Source organism: Rhinatrema bivittatum, chromosome 3 (assembly GCF_901001135.1).
Source record: "Rhinatrema bivittatum chromosome 3, aRhiBiv1.1, whole genome shotgun sequence".
Lineage (NCBI taxonomy): Eukaryota > Metazoa > Chordata > Amphibia > Gymnophiona > Rhinatrematidae > Rhinatrema > Rhinatrema bivittatum.
This window is the reverse complement of record NC_042617.1, coordinates 514,488,403-514,505,308: the sequence shown is the minus strand read 5'-3', so window position 1 is coordinate 514,505,308 and position 16,906 is coordinate 514,488,403.

Below are 16,906 nucleotides of genomic sequence, written 5' to 3'. Positions count from 1 at the left end.
GGAAAATCGTGAAAAATTGAAAAACTAAAATGCAATGAGTGGAGCATAACAGTCGTAACACACATAATTTGACTGTGTATAAATTGAAACTGCAAATTGGCAGTAGAGAGACATCAAACACAACAAGAAGCTCTCGTCAACACTAAGGAATACTATACACAAAGCCTTATGTCATCGTAGGAAAAAGTATAATGAGAATCAGAGGGTTCATTGCTAAGTAATGCAGAATACAGATCCCTTTTATCTGACTTTTAGGCACCATGTAAAGTTATTGAATAACAAAAGATTACAAGGCTAAACCAAAGACTCTTTCAGAGAGAGGTACACTCACTCAAAATACTTTAGTGTTATCATGTAAAAAGAGTAGGCAGGGGTCTTCGTGTGCACAGAACAGCAGGGTTTAGGCAATGAAAACCAGGAGCTTTCATAAAACAGAATTCTATTACAGCAAATAGTCATTAGACCTTCCAGAGTTAATTATTTACAACACCAAGGCCCAGGTTAAACAATTAAAAGCGAAGTGGCTAAATTGATTGAAGGTTAGAAACAAATCTTTATTATTAATTTGAATCAGGGAATTTGGATTTATAACACATTTATTTATTTATTTATTTAAAGTTTCTTTTATACCGATAACCATTTACACATCGCATCGGTTTACAGTTAAACAGGAACAATTGGGCAGAACCCTTACATATAACATTGAAAACAGGTTAACTTTTGGGCAGGGCCCTTACATGTAACTGAGAACAAGGAGGCTATAACAGGGATGGGGTATAGAGCTGACTATGCCGGGCAGCGTCCGTGAAATCAATAAATAGAATACAGCAAAAATCAAAACTATATACAATATACAATAGCTAAGGACATAAGTAGCCGAGTCAAAGTACAAAATCGATGGGCATAAGACGTATTCCGAGAAATAGATTCTTAGTCATGTAGCAAAATTCTTAGTTAATCAATTTTTAGTTAATCAGTGGGGGTTTATGTAATGGAGGGTGATATGTGGTAAGCTTGCTGGAAGAGCCATGTTTTCAGTTTTTTTTTGAAAGTGGGTGTGTATGTTTCCAGGCGTATATCGGGAGGCAGGGAGTTCCATATGGAGGGGCCAACGAGAGAGAAAGCTCTGCTTATGGTAGATGATAATTTGAAAGATTTGATGGGTTGGGTACGTAGGGTTCCTTGGAGGGCTGTACGTGTGGGTCTATTCGAGGTACGGGGGAGGAGTGGGGGGTTAATCCAATTGAGGTTAGAGTTCAACAGACTTTTGTGGATGATGGAAAGGGCTTTATAAATAATTCGAGAGTGTATAGGGAGCCAATGAAGTTCGATAAGTGTGGGGGTGATGTGATCTGTTTTTTTTTAATTTGATAGTATCCTAGCGGCAGCATTTTGTAGTAGTTGTAAGGGTTTGGTATGGGTGGCGGGAATGCCTAGAAAGAGTGCATTACAATAGTCTACCTTAGATAAAATGATAGACTGGAGTACAGTGCGGAAATCAGAAAAGTGTAGCAGTGGTCTGAGTTTTTTTATGGTTTGGAGCTTAAAATAGCATTCCTTGATGATGGATTTAATGAAAGGTTTGAAAGTAAGATGGTTATCAATAAGAACACCAAGGTTGCGAACGTGTGATGGGAAAGATGTGGAAGAGTATGCAGGTGGGATGTCTGGGAGCGGTGGCCTATTAGATATGATTAAGAGTTCAGTCTTGCTGGGATTTAGAGCTAGTTGCATGTCATTTAGTAATTTGTTGATAGAGGAAAGACAGGCTTCCCAGTTAAGAAGAGCAGTATGGAGAGAGTCAGAGAATGGGAAAATGAGTTGCACATCGTCGGCATAGATGAAATGCTTGATGTGGAGGTTAGTGAGGAGGGTAGTGAGGGGAAGCATGTATATATTAAAGAGGGTGGAGGAGAGGGAGGAAACTTGGGGAACACCTTGGGGAAGATTGATGGGGTCAGATTAATTGTTATCTACTAATACAGTGAAAAGGCGATCCTGGAGATACGATCGTATCCAGGATAGGGCATTGCCAGTGATCCCGATGCTCCTGAGGATGTTGAGGAGGACATCGTGATTGACTGTGTCGAAAGCCGCCGAGATGTCAAGCATGGCAATAAGATAAGAGGTACCTGAGTCGGTTCCTCTAATGAGGGTATCGTGTAGGGAGAGCAGCAGGGTTTCAGTACTTAAGTGCTTTCTGAAACCGTGTTGTGTGGATGGGAGAATGTTGTTTTGTTCCAGGTGATCGGAGAGACGTGAGTTGACAATTTTTTCAATAACTTTAGCTAGGAGGGGTAGGTTAGAGACAGGTCTGTAATTAGATAAAGTGTCGGGGTCAAGATTGGGTTTTTTGAGTAGCGGTTTTACTACTGCTTGTTTAAGAACATTAGGGACTGTGCCATGCTCTAGGGAACAGTTAAGGATATTTGAGAGAGGTTTGGCAATCACCTCGGGGATAGCTAGCAGGAGTTTAGTGGGGATGGTTTCGGAGGGATGAGATGATGGTTTTAATTTTTTAAGGATGTTTTGTACTTCAAGGGAGGATGAAGAGTCAAAAGATGAGAGGGAGACTGGAGAGTTGATGGTGGGCATACAGATATTGATGTTATTATGTGAAAATTGTGCAGTGATGGAGGAGACCTTGTTTTTGAAAAATTGTGCTAATTCATTGCAGCGATTTTTAGAGGGATTAGCAGGTAGTTGTGTGTGAGGGCAGGAGAAGTGAGGTCCGCAACCATGGTGAATAGGGCCTTAGGGTTATATTGCATACCATGTATTTTGTTAGCATAGTAATTACGTTTAGCATGGAGGATGGAATTTCTATATTCATGCATTCGTTGGTAGTATAATGTTTTAGTTGTGGGGGATTGGTATTTGCGCCATGACCTCTCAGCTGTTCTGAGTTGGATTTTAAGATTCCTAAGTTCAGGCGTATACCAGGGTTTTCTGTTTCTACGGTTTGGGTTGATAGTTTTCATTGTAAGGGGGCAATGTTTGTCAGCAATGCTGAGGGTGAGGTTGAGCCAGGTAGAGATGGCATTGTCTGGGGATGAGACGTCAATTTGGCTGTCTATGTCAGCGCATGCTTGTGAGATGGTATCTATAGCGCATGGTTTGCGAAATTTAAATGAAATGGGCTGATGGGGCGTGGTGGGGGATATTTGCGGGAGTGAGAGTTTAGTCTGAATCAGGGAGTGGTCAGACCAGGGTACTGTAGTGCATGAAGGGGGATTGCTTATGTTGATGGGGGAATTGACAAAGATCAGATCAAGTGTGTGGCCAGCTTTGTGTGTGGGAGAGTTCATGATTTGTTGGAAGCCCATTGCTTCAAGGGAGGAGAGGAATGCTTCACATGCTGGGGATTGCGGGGAGGTATCCACGTGTAAGTTAAAGTCTCCTAGGAGAATTGTGGGTATGTCAGGGGATAGTGAGTTTGCAAAAAATTCGATAAGAGGAGATGAATCTTTCTCCAGGAGACCTGGGGGTGTATAAATGAGACACAGTTGGAGTGACTTCGATTTGAAAAAGCCAATTTCGTACTGGTTTGGAATATCACATTTCTGGGATAGTAGTTGAAATTCCTTTTTTACAGCCAAGAGTATGCCACCACCTCTTTTCTTTTTCCGAGGGATAGAGAAAACATCGTAGATTTCTAAGGGTAGCTGGTTGATGAGGGGAGTGTCATGTTGTTTGAACCAGGTTTCCGTGACAGCACATATTTCTGGTTTAGAGTCTGTAAGAATATCGTGTAAGAGAGGGGTTTTCTTTTGGAGTGATTGTGCGTTAAATAAGATAATGGAAATGAGTGATAGACTGATGGCTTGAGTGCGTGTGAGGGTGTGATTTGGGATAAGCCTTCTTTTGCTGAGCGTGGTCTTGTGGTGTGTGGCCTGATGAGAGAATGTAAATGGAAAAAATGGGTTGTGTTGCGGGTGGCTAAAGTTCTGTAAAGACATGAAGCAAGTCAGATTGATGCATTTTTAAAATATCAAATATATGAGTGGCTAAAATTAGTCTAAATGACAAGAATAATTAACATTTCATCTTTGACTCTCCAGCAGACAGTCATGACAGTGAGGAGGATTTCTCTTAACATAGGCACTTTCACCCTCCCTTCTTGACTCACCCACCCAAATATAAACACAGACCCATTAACAAGTGGCAAAATAAGGCCACAGCTTTATTAACATTTTATTACAATAAGTTTGTTAGTATAAACTACATATAGATGGTACTTTTCAAACGGGCACGTGGGGCATATATACACATGTGTGTTGGCGCATTCCCAGGACATGGCCATTTTATAACATGCGTGCATCTATGCAAAATTTTGTACTTAGTTTTTTTGATGTATGCCAAAGGTCAGCCAGAATACTAAAGTATGTCAAAGTTCAACATTAAGTTTAGCTTCTGCCTTCTGAGATCAACTTATAAGAAATCATATGAGCTATGAGAATTAATTAACAAAATTGAAATAAGATAAGAGTATTAATCAGTTAGAAGATGCTGTGTAAATAAGATAAGAGTATTAATCAGTTAGAAGATGCTGTGTAAATAAATAAACTAACCCATTGATATACAGGTTTGTAAGAGGTGTTATCTACTGTACAGCTTCTGAGCTTTGAGCTCTGTACTGTACTCTGGTGTGGTATTCTGCATTGCTCTGCGTGATACATTACTAGTAAAGAATTTCTCTTTGCTATCAGTGCTCACAGCTTATTGCAGCAGTGAGAAGTACCCACAACAGGTGTTTAGAAATGCTGGGTCCTAGTGCTGCTCTCCTGCTGAAAGGCCATGAGGGAGTGGGGAGCGGCAGCTTCAAGAACTGATTTTCAGCCCTGTAAGGGAAAAGAAGTAGGCCATAGCTGTTTTTCAGCCCCATGGGCTATGGGGAGAGGGCAGAGATGGAACATCAGTCAGAGTTCTTCAGAATGCAAGGGAAGAGGGTTGTATCGGCTGTTCTTTGGCCCCATAGGCCCTATCAAAAGACAGAGGCATTGGCAGCTCTATGACTACATCGGGGCAGTGGTGTCCTGGGTCCCTCTGGTATATAGAGTTCTATGAGGCCACACAGGTCGCACACCTCAAAAACTAATCCTACCATGCAGGTTAAATAAAACGTTAACACTAGATAAGTACGCAGACAAAAAATGTCATGAAAGATCCATATTCTTAGCACACATAATAAATTGCATTAGAAGAATATTAGAAATAGGCCTCAAAACAAAAGGTTTGTGAGAGCAATGGAAATCCTTGAATTGCCAACATCCTCTGTCATATATCAGCAGAGTGATCTCCAAAAGATAATTCCTCATCAGATACTGAATTGAACTGGAATAACATTCCAAATTCCATCAATCATCGGGTATCTGTCGGTTCCAGGCAACTGAAAACAGGGCCACTAGAATTGAGATAAAGCATCAGCATTCTTGTTAGCCTCTCCTGGAACATGTCTGGAAGAAAGTGTAAAATTCAAATGCAGACTGCACAAGCCTAAAGCTTGCAACACATCATCTAACAATGAGTATTTGTTGACTTGCAATTAATTACTTCAAGCTTCCCCATTTTTCCTGAGCACATAACTGCTTTCTTATCACCCTCACACTGCAATTGCATTTAATACTGGAAAAAGATCTAACAAGATTATATTTCTGGTCCAGCCTCTTCCTCACTAACTCTGAAGCCAAGCTTTGGCACACCAAACCCATTTGGAAAAGACTCCAAAACCTATTCCACCGGAAGCATTGTGAATATAACTTGAAATCACAATTTGACTGTTGTGTTTGGAAGTCTGCAGGGAAGGCCCGTGGACCGCCACACTTACCTCTAGCCCCGAGCCCAAAGCAACACCCTCCGACTGGGGCAGTCCCTCAAATAGATGAGTGGGAGGCAGCTGCCTGATTACAAACTAGTTAAAAGACAGGAAATAGAAAGTAGGATTAAATGGTCAATTTTCTCAGTGGAAAAGGGAAAACAGTGGAGTGCCTCAGGGATCTGTACTTGGACCGGTGCTTTTCAATATATATATACATGATCTGGAAAGGAATACGACGAGTGAGGTTATCAAATTTGTAGATGATACAAAATTATTCAGAGTAGTTAAATCACAGGCAGACTGTGATACATTACAGGAGGACCTTGCAAGACTGGAAGACTGGGCATCCAAATGGCAGATGAAATTTAATGTGGACAAGTGCAAGGTGTTGCATATAGGGGAAAATAACCCTGACTGTACTTAAACGATGTTAGGTTCCTTATTAGGAGCTACCACCCAGGAAAAGGATCTAGGCATCATAGTGGATAATACTTTTAAATCGTCGGCTCAGTGTACTGCAGCAGTCAAAAAAGCAAATAGAATGTTAGGAATTATTAGGAAGGGAATGGTTAATAGAACGGAAAATGTCATAATGCCTCTATATCGCTCCATGGTGAGACCGCACCTTGAATACTGTGTACATATCTGGTCGCCGCATCTCAAAAAAGATAGAGTTGCGATGGAGAAGGTACAGAGAAGGGCAACCAAAATGATAAAGGGGATGGAACAGCTCCCCTATGAGGAAAGGCTGAAGAGGTTAGGGCTGTTCAGCTTGGAGAAGAGATGGCTGTGGGGGATATGATAGAGGTCTTTAAGATCATGAGAGGTCTTGAACGAGTAGATGTGAATTGGTTATTTATTTACACTTTCGAATAATAGAAGGACTAGGGGGCATTCCATGAAGTTAGCAAGTAGCACATTTAAGACTAATCGGAGAAAGTTCTTTTTCATTCAACGTACAATAAAGCTCTGGAATTTGTTGCCAGATGATGTGGTTAGTGCAGTTAGTGTAGCTGGGTTCAAAAAAGGTTTGGATACGTTCTTGGAGGAGAAGTCCATTAACGGCTATTAATGAAATTTACTTAGGGAATATCCACTGCTATTAATTGCATCAGTAGCATGGAATCTTTTTAGTGTTTGGCAATTGCCAGGTTCTTGTGGCCTGGTTTGGCCTCTGTTGGAAACAGGATGCTGGGCTTGATGGACCCTTGGTCTGACCGAGCATGGCAATTTCTTATGTACTTTCTCTGGGCCCTCCTAAGGCATGCATGCACCTGACATTGCTCCTCTTAAAGGACCCGCAGTGGGAAAATGTCAGCGTTGCCCAATGATGACATCACCAACAAAGACCTATAAAAGGCCAGCATAGCAGCACCTCCTTGCCTCAGCAATAGATTGACTACTGTTTAGTAGAGCAAGTTGCCTCAGTGTTCCTGGTCTTTGCTCCTGAGTTCCTGGTCTTCATACCAGAGTTCTTGGTCTTTGTTTTCATCTGTTGGTAAGTCTTCATCCTATGGTCAGTCTTTTGTTCTTCAGTGCCTTCTCCTGCCCACCTGTTCTGCTCCTCATCTCCCTGCCTACCTATCCATCCTGTTTTCCCTCTGATGGATCTTTGGGTTTGACTTTGGCTTGACACTCTTCCATGATTGAACTCCACCTGCCATTGATCACTGCCTGACTCAGGACCACGCCTAACCTCCGATTGTCACTGACCACTGCCTGACTCTTGACCATGCCTGAATGTTGCCTGTCTCGACCACCACTTGTCCCTGAGTACACCTATAACCAGCCTGCCTTGGACCCTGGCCTGTGACTTGATCTTCTCCAAGTTCATCAGCAGAAGCCCCATCTAAGACCTTCTGGCTCCAGCACCCGAGGGCTCAACCTAAGGGAAACGAGGGCTGATATTGGTGAAGCTCCAATGGGGCCTCTGCTACAGCAAGCTCCACCAGCCAACAGTGGAGACCTTCATGGCTTTTCCTTACAGGTTGTACCAACTCTCCTTGGCCCAAGGGTCCACATCTGCAACATTGACACCGCTGGAACCTGTCACACACTTTTGCTTTTAAAGTCCTGTAGAAAAGAGCAACATACACTCAAATGTACTTTCACCTAATGAGTTACCTTGAAAAAATAATACTTCTGAATCACTCCTTTAGTCAGATCTGCTAAACACCTTGTGAAAACTCTCCCCATTGGGATTGCACTACATGCAAAATTAAATTGCCCAATCAATGACTGGAACAGGCTAGAAGTAATTTTCCTAGTAGAAACCACCATGCCTATGGCTTGTACCAATGTTTCCACTTTTTCTAGTGGTTATCTTGACTGAATCAACTGTGAATCAAGTTTGACCCCCCAAAGTAAAGTAGAAGAACTCACATTTTTATCCTTATTAACAAAGGTAGCTGCTCAAACATATCAAGCAAATGGGCACAAACTTCCATACCCAATAGACCAACAAAAAGAAAATCATCTAAATAATAAATTATATTATCACAATCTGATGCTTGAATAACTACCCAAGTGAAACAAATAGTAAAAACTTAAAAACAAGTATATGCCACAAAACACCCCATAGGAATACAGTTATCAAAATAGTACATGGAATCAAACTTAAATCCAATAAACAAAAGAAGTCTGCATGAATTGGCAACATTCTGAATTTCTTTTCAATATCAGTTTTAACCATCAAAGCACCCAAAGTATAATGCTTCAGCAATATAATGGCCTAATCTAAGGATACATACTGTACCAAACAACAAGCTGGGTTAAAAACATCATTGACACTCCTGCCTTAAAATCATAGCATAGGATTTGCCATACTGGATCAGACCAAAGGTCCATCAAGCCCAGTATCCTGTTTCCAACAGGGGCCAATCCAGGTTACAAGTATCTAACAGAATCCCATCAGTTTGATAGATTCCATGGTGCTTATCCCAGGGATAAGAAGTGGATCTCCCCAAGTTTACCTTAATAATGGTCTATGGACTTTTCTTCCAGGAACTTGTCAAAACCTTTTTTTAAATGCAGTTACACTAACAGCTTTTACCACATCCTCTGGCAATGAATTCCAGAGTTTAACTATGCATTGAATAAAAAACAATTTTCTCCAATTTGTTTTAAATGTATTGCCTAATAATTTTATTATGTGTCCCCTAGTTTTTGTACATTTTAAAAGAGTAAACAACCAATTCAATTTTATCCATTTCACTCCACTCAATATTTTATAGATCTCTATCATCTCTCCCCTCAGCCATCTCTTCTCCAAGATGAAGAGCCCTAACCTCTTTAGCCTTTTCTCATAGGGGAATCATTTTGTTCGCCCTTCTCTGTACCTTTTCTAATTCCACTATATTTTGTAATTTAAGTTTTTTATTATAACATATACAAAACAAGTATTCAACCAACAAGATATATGCAGCACATATAGATTTTTCTACAAACATATCATATCTCCCCTACCTACTGTTGAAACTGTGGCCCTTGAGCCAGCTACAGGATGATGTAGACGTGCTGAGGGAAAGCCCACAGCGACTCGTAGCCGGGAGGTGGATCAGGGCCAGGAGACCAGATAGGATTTAGGCAGGGTCTCCTGGTGAAGAGGAATCTGTAGAACTGTCTGAGTCGGGGCAGGCAGCGGTGCAGAGGATCTAGTAGAAGTCGGGGCTGGCAGCAGTGATGCACAACGAAGAGACGGACCAGCGGTCAGGGCAGGTGGCAGACAGCAGAAACCGGAGATGGACCAGGAGTCAAGGCAGGCAGCGAAGCAGGAATACCAGAGGACGTACCGATGTCAGGAGCCAGGAAGATATGCCTAGGGGAGAGCAGGAGCAGGCGAGGATGGAGCAGGAATCAGGAACAAGCTGGAATCAGGAACAAGCAACTCACTTCTCAGTAGAAGCGCCCACGAAGCCGGCGCTGCGGTGACGTCACAGGCGCGACCGGGGGGGATTTAAAGCACCCCTCTCCCTGGCGTCGCGCGCCGGGCGTCGCGCGCACGAAGGAGCGCGACAAAGGGGCCTGCCCCTTTGTTTCGCCCCTTCGTGCGCCCCTCGTTCACCCTGAGCAGCACCCCACTAATCCTCCTAAACGGTTTCCAGCAACTACACTAAAGCCAAGAACACCCCGCCAGAAGCAGCCACCTGTCACCTAGAGACAATTATCTTCACCAAGAGAACCCAGCTCACTAAAGTGGAGCCACAGACCTTTTCGCAAATGTCAGCCCTCCCCTTGACAAATCTACTAACACCTTGGACCTCAAATCAAGCGTATCACATGTAAGTGTGCCTCCTTTCACAAGACTTTCACATGACCTTCCTGATTAAATTCATAGTTAAATTACTTAACAGTATCTGCATATTATAAACCACATTATCCATATACCGATCTACTCTGTTCAACTGCATTAATTTTAACAATCTGCATTAATCTAGTCTACTGCATTACCCTGGTAAATTGCCATATCCTGTATTTAACTGCCCTACTCTGGTAAATTTGCTTTATATTCTGTATTTGCTATGTTTGGTTAAATGACTTGTCTTCCTCTTAACTCGCATTACTCTAGCTAATTATTCTGCTAAATTACATTAATCTATCCATTCCCAATACAGTGTCTGCTTCTGCATTAACCTGCTACAACTGTTTTGTTCTGTGCAATTGCTTTAATGTGCTTACATCCCACAATCCGCCTTTCTTCACAATACTCCCCTGCTAGCCCTCTACCCAAGAATGCCCCCTCACGCCTACCTCTCTCCCCCCAACTATCTACTCGGACACACTTCAAAACTATCCCCTCCCCCTTTCTCTCACCACAACACTCAAAAAAGGCGTCTGATCCCCATCCCCATATCCCCCACCTCGCAAGCCCTCACCATCTCCCTCATCTCTCTTCTGCTCATTAACGCCCAATCCCTAAAACAAAAAACACACCTCCTCCATGATATCCTAACAGACTCTAAACCAGAAATTTTCGCAGTAACCGAAACCTGGTTCAAACCCTGCGACACCCCCCTCATTAATCAACCCCCCTCTGAAACTTATGACTTTTTCTCTATCCCCCGTAAAAAGAAAAAAGGAGGGGGCCTTCTCCTCATAGCTAAAAAAGAACTCAAGCTGACCTCACAAACCTGCAATATTCCCAAGCAATACGAAGTAGGCCTTTTCAAATCACAATCTCTTCAAATCTGCCTTATCTATACCCCCCCTGGTCTACTAGAAAAAGACCCCTCCCCCCTTATCGAATTCCTCACCATCTCCCTCTCTCCCGACATACCCACGATACTCCTAGGCGACTTTAACCTCCACATCGACTCCATCCCACAATCCCCACCATGCGAAGCAGTCATCTCTTCCTTAGAAGCAATGGGCCTTACCCAACTTATCCATTCCCCAACCCACAAAGCCGGTCACACACTTGACCTTATCTTCACGAACACTCTCATCAAAGTCATACACGCCCCCACATGCCTCCCTGTCCCTTGGTCCGACCACTCCATCATCAACACAACCCTCTCCCTACAAACCCCATCTCCATCCCCTCCCTCTCAGTCAAAATCCTTTCAATTTCGTAAAACCTGCCCGTTAGACACCCTTGCTACGGCTTGCTCCACCATCCCTAATCACATTGACCTCGAGACAGCAGATAGTGCTATCTCCTCCTGGACAGAAACTACCCAAAAAATCGCTAACAAATTATGCCCAGTCATTCAAAAAACTATCACACAAACCAAGTCATCCAAAAAACCCTGGTATACCCAGACACTCAAAACCCAAAAAACCCAGCTCAGAGCAGCAGAAAGACATTGGCGCAAACACCCCACTCCTGCCTCAAAAACCAAATATTACCAACTGATGCATGCATACAGAAACGCCATTCAAACAACCAAAAAAGAATACTATGCAAAAAAAATTCACCCCCTCCAATTCAACCCAAAGGCACTATTTACACTAGTTTCTAATCTCACCAAACCCAATGTGTCTACCCCCCAAGTCCCCTCCTCTCAGACACGATGTAATGAAATTGCCCTCTTCTTTAAGAACAAAATTTCCAACATCACCGCCAAATTTAACCCTAACACCAAAAACTCCCCCACTACTAACATCATAAACCCTCCCACCCCACACTCTCCCACCCCTCTCTCATCCTTCGAACCTTCCTCCACTCTAGAAATAGAAAACATTTTAAAAAAGATGAGACCCTCCTCCCACCCCTCAGAAACAATCCCTACCAAATTACTTCTCGCTATTCCCAAAACAATAGCCTCCTCACTCTCCAAAATCGTGAACTGTTCTCTAGAACACGGCCTGGTCCCTAGCTCCCTGAAACAAGCCGTGGTCAAACCCATCCTAAAAAAACCTTCCCTTGATCCCTCCAATCTATCCAACCTCCGTCCCATTTCCAATCTCCCCTTCCTCTCCAAAATTATTGAGAAACTAGTTAACTCCCGTCTCTCTGACCACCTAGAACAATCCAACTTACTCCCACCAACACAACATGGCTTCCGAAAACACCTCAGTACGGAATCCCTCCTCCTCTCACTCACTGACACAATCATCAAAGGTATGGATGCGGGTAACTCCTATCTCATCGCCATGCTCGACATCTCCGCCGCTTTTGATACTGTAAATCATAACATCCTTATCAACACCCTCGTCAACATAGGAATCACAGGTACTGCTCTGTCTTGGATTAAATCCTTCCTCCACAACCGTACCTACACAGTACTCACTGACAATTTTACATCCCCTCCTGTTAATCTTGATTGTGGCGTCCCCCAAGGTTCCTCCCTCTCCTCCACCCTATTTAACATCTATATGATCCCCCTCACAAACTTCCTCTCCAACCTTGGTATCACACACTTCATCTACGCCGATGATGTGCAAATCCTTATACCTTTCACAAATTCTGCACTCACTGCTATCCAAAAATGGAACACCATCCTCGCTTCTATAAACCAACTCCTATCTGACATGCACCTTGCCCTTAATCCACAAAAAACTGAACTCCTCCTCATCTCCCCCAAACATGCATCCATACCCATACCCTTCCCCTCCACCTTCCACCCCCCTAACTTTCTCTCTGACACAAGAAACCTGGGGGTCATAATTGATAACCAACTTACCTTCAAACCATACATCAAATCTATCCTTAGCAGCTGCTACTTCAAACTTCAAACCCTAAAAAAACTTAAACCCCTCCTCTACTTCTCTGATTTCCGCACAGTACTTCAATCTATAATTTTCTCAAAGATTGATTACTGTAACGGACTCCTACTTGGTCTCCCTGCTTCCCATATCAAACCTCTCCAACTCCTCCAAAATGCCACTGCACGCATCCTCACTAATGCCAAAAAGAAAGACCACATTACTCCCACCCTCATTAATCTCCATTGGCTACCCATTCATTCACGCATTACCGGCAAGACCCTTACCCTCATCCACAAAAGTATTACCAATGAACATTACAACTGGCTAAACCCCCCCCTTCCTCCCACGTACTTCTACCAGACCCACCCGATCTTCGCTCCGTGGAACCCTTATTCACCCCTCTATAAAATCTACAAGACTCATGTCCACCACCAAACGGGCCCTCTCCCTAGCAGGCCCTTCCCTCTGGAACTCCATGCCCCTTGACCTTCGCACCGAAACCTCCACACCCACCTTCAAAAAGAAACTCAAAACCTGGCTCTTCCTCCAAGCATACCCCCAGTCACAATCTTCATCATCCCTTACAAACATCCTCACCCAACCGCCTACCCCTACCAACACCCCTTCTTCAGGACATACTCCCTGCACCCACCCCCCCAATGAACTTCAAACCTAAAATATTACTTAGTACCCGCCTCTCCCCTCCAATCACTGTTCCTCTGCGCTTATACTAACCTGTAAATAATCTGTGTTTATCACATTTTCCTCAAACCCCTGTACATATCTTTTCCTTATGTATCCTTTTCTCCCTCCCCCCTCCCCCTCCCTTTGTCTTGTCTACCTATATACCTCTCCTCCCCACCTTTTTATCTTGTTTATTGCTATGTTACTGAGTTTATTGTTACAAACTGTTCTTTGTAAAGGCTTTGCCTATATATCCTTGGTTGTAAGTTATCTGTAAACCGGCACAATGTGCAAACGGTTGCCGGTATATAAAATAAAATAAAATAAATAAATAAATAAATAAAAATAGAGGCAACCCATTGCAAGGCAAAGAATGGAACTCACAGCTGGCTTTAAATAGTTGAAGGCATCTGACGACATTCCCCAAGGTGGAGCTAAGTTTCCCACGCTGGTCCCTTTAAATTCCAGACCCCTGTGCGCGCTTGCGCGCCTAAGGGGCGGGACCAGCAGCAGAGAGTCGGCGACGTCTCCCTCATGGAGGGAGTGCTGCGGAAAAGCCCCGAGAAGGCCCAAACGGGCAGTGAGGACGCCGCGGTCAGTCGGAGCAGCCCCGAGGTAGGGAGCGGAACCGGCTGCGAACATCCGCGGACCGGATTCACAACACCTGCCCCCTTCTCCTTCACTGTGATATCACCATGGAGCAATACAGAGGCAGTATGACATCCTCTATTTTATTCTCCATTTCATTCTTAATAATTCCTAGTATTCTATTTGATTTCTTGGCCATAACCGCACACTGAGCAGAGGATTTTATCATATTATCCATGATGATGCCTAGATGTTTTTCCTGAATGATGACTCCCAATGTGGAACCTTGCATTATATAGCTATAATTAGGGTTGCTCTTCCCTATTTGCATCACTTTACACTTGTTCACATTAAATGTCATCTGCCATTTGGATGCCAAGTCTCCCAGTCTTGCAAGTTCTCTTGTAATTTCTCACAATTAACAACTTTGAATAATTTTGAATCATCAGCAAAATTGATCTCCTCACTCATCATTCCCATATCTTGGTCATTTATACTTGTATTAAGAAGCGGCAGAGAAACATGATATCGTGTTGAATAAAAAGACGAAAGAAAAGAAAGGAAAAAAGCAAAAAGAACAAATGAGGGGAAGTATAGTCTATTAGTCATTTGTATTTAAATTTATAATGTTTGCACAATTTCAAGGCAGGACACATTTTTTATACTTGGATTGATGATTATATGAGACCCACTGGGTTATTAAGAACATAAATTGTTCATTTACCTTGGGTGGTATGAAGGTCCGTTATAAATAATTAGTTATTTCATTTTTGGCATAATCTATTCAACTCAGCAACACATATTTTTCTCTCAGTAATTTTTATTGGTTGCAGCACACTTGTACTTTTTTTGTTTTGTGTATTAAAAAGCAGTCATCCTAGTACAGATCCCTGGTGCACTCTACTATTCCCCTTTCTTGACTAAGCAAAACTGACCATTTAGTTCTAATCTCTGTTTCTTATCATTTAACCAGTTCTCAATCCACAATATAGAACATTGCCTTCTATACATTGACTTTTTAATTTCCTCAAGAGTATCTCATGAGATACTTTGTCAAATGCTTTCTGAAAATTCAGATACACTCAGCGGTGGATTCCTGAGGACGACCAGCCCGGGTATTCACTGCCCAGGCCGGCCCAGGACACATCATGTGTAGCTCTGTCACGGCCATGCATGGCTCTGTCTAGAGATGTGAATCGTGTCCTCGATCGTCTTAACGATCGATTTCGGCTGGGAGGGGGAGGGAATCGTATCGTCGCCGTTTGGGTGTTTAGAGTATCGTTAAAATCGTTAAAATCGTGAACCGGCACACTAAAACCCCCTTAAACCCACCCCGACCCTTTAAATTAAATCCCCCACCCTCCCCAAATGCCTTAAATTACCTGGGGGTCCAGCGGCACACTAAAACCCCCTAAAACCCACCCCCGGCACACTAAAACCCACCCCGACCCTTTAAATTAAATCCCCCACCCCAAATGCCTTAAATTACCTGGGGGTCCGTAGCGGCGGTCCGTAGCTTAAATTACCCCCGGGTCCGTAGCTAAATCGGGGGAAGGGGGAGAGCAGGAAATCCAGCGAACCCTCGCCATTTCGCTGAACGACCTCCTGCAGTCGATCTCCTGCCGGCGCCATTTTCCGTACGGAAACGATTCGCGGCAGGAGATCGCTCCAGGGCCCCCGCTGGACCCCCAGGAACTTTTGGCCAGCTTGGGGGGGCCTCCTGACCCCCACAAGACTTGCCAAAAGTCCAGCGGGGGTCCGGAACGACCTCCTGCGTCGAATCGTATTGGTCTATGGCCGCCGCCATTTTGCGGCGGCCATTTTGCAAAATGGCGCCGGCTGTAGACACCACGATTTAGTGTGCCGGATTTCCTTCTCTCCCCCTTCCCCCGATTTAGCTATGGACCCGGGGTAATTTAAGCTACGGACCGCCGCTACGGACCCCCAGGTAATTTAAGGCATTTGGGGTGGGGGATTTAATTTAAAGGGTCGGGGTGGGTTTTAGTGTGCTGGGGGTGGGTTTTAGGGTGTTTTAGTGTGCCGCTGGACCCCCAGGTAATTTAAGGCATTTGGGGGGGGGGGGTTCGGGAGGGTGGGGGATTTAATTTAAAGGGTCGGGGTGGGTTTTAGGGGGTTTTAGTGTGCCGGTTTTCCTGCCCTCCCCCTTCCCCCGATATACGATTTTTTGACGATAAATCTGGGGAATTGGTATTGTATCGTGGCCCTAACGATTTTTGACGATTTAAAATATATCGGACGATATTTTAAATCGTCAAAAAACGATTCACATCCCTAGCTCTGTCACATGCGGCTCTGTCACGGCCGTGCATGGCAGACCACATGACTGGAGCGACCAGCCCACCGGGGGATGCCCGATCCCCCAAAAGGCTAATCCACCCCTGGATACACTATAATCAACTGGATCACCTTTATCTACATGTTTATTCACGCCTTCAATAACATGTAGCAAATTGGTAATGCAAGACTTTACTTGGCTAAATCCATATTAACTTTGTTCCATTAACCCATGTCTATCTATATGTTCAACCAAATAGGTAATATAGACCAATGGGGTGATACAATATTGTAATATAAAGAAAACACCCCACACAATTCTCAAAATACCAAATGGGATATCTTTAAAACATTACACGGGGAGATTTGGCA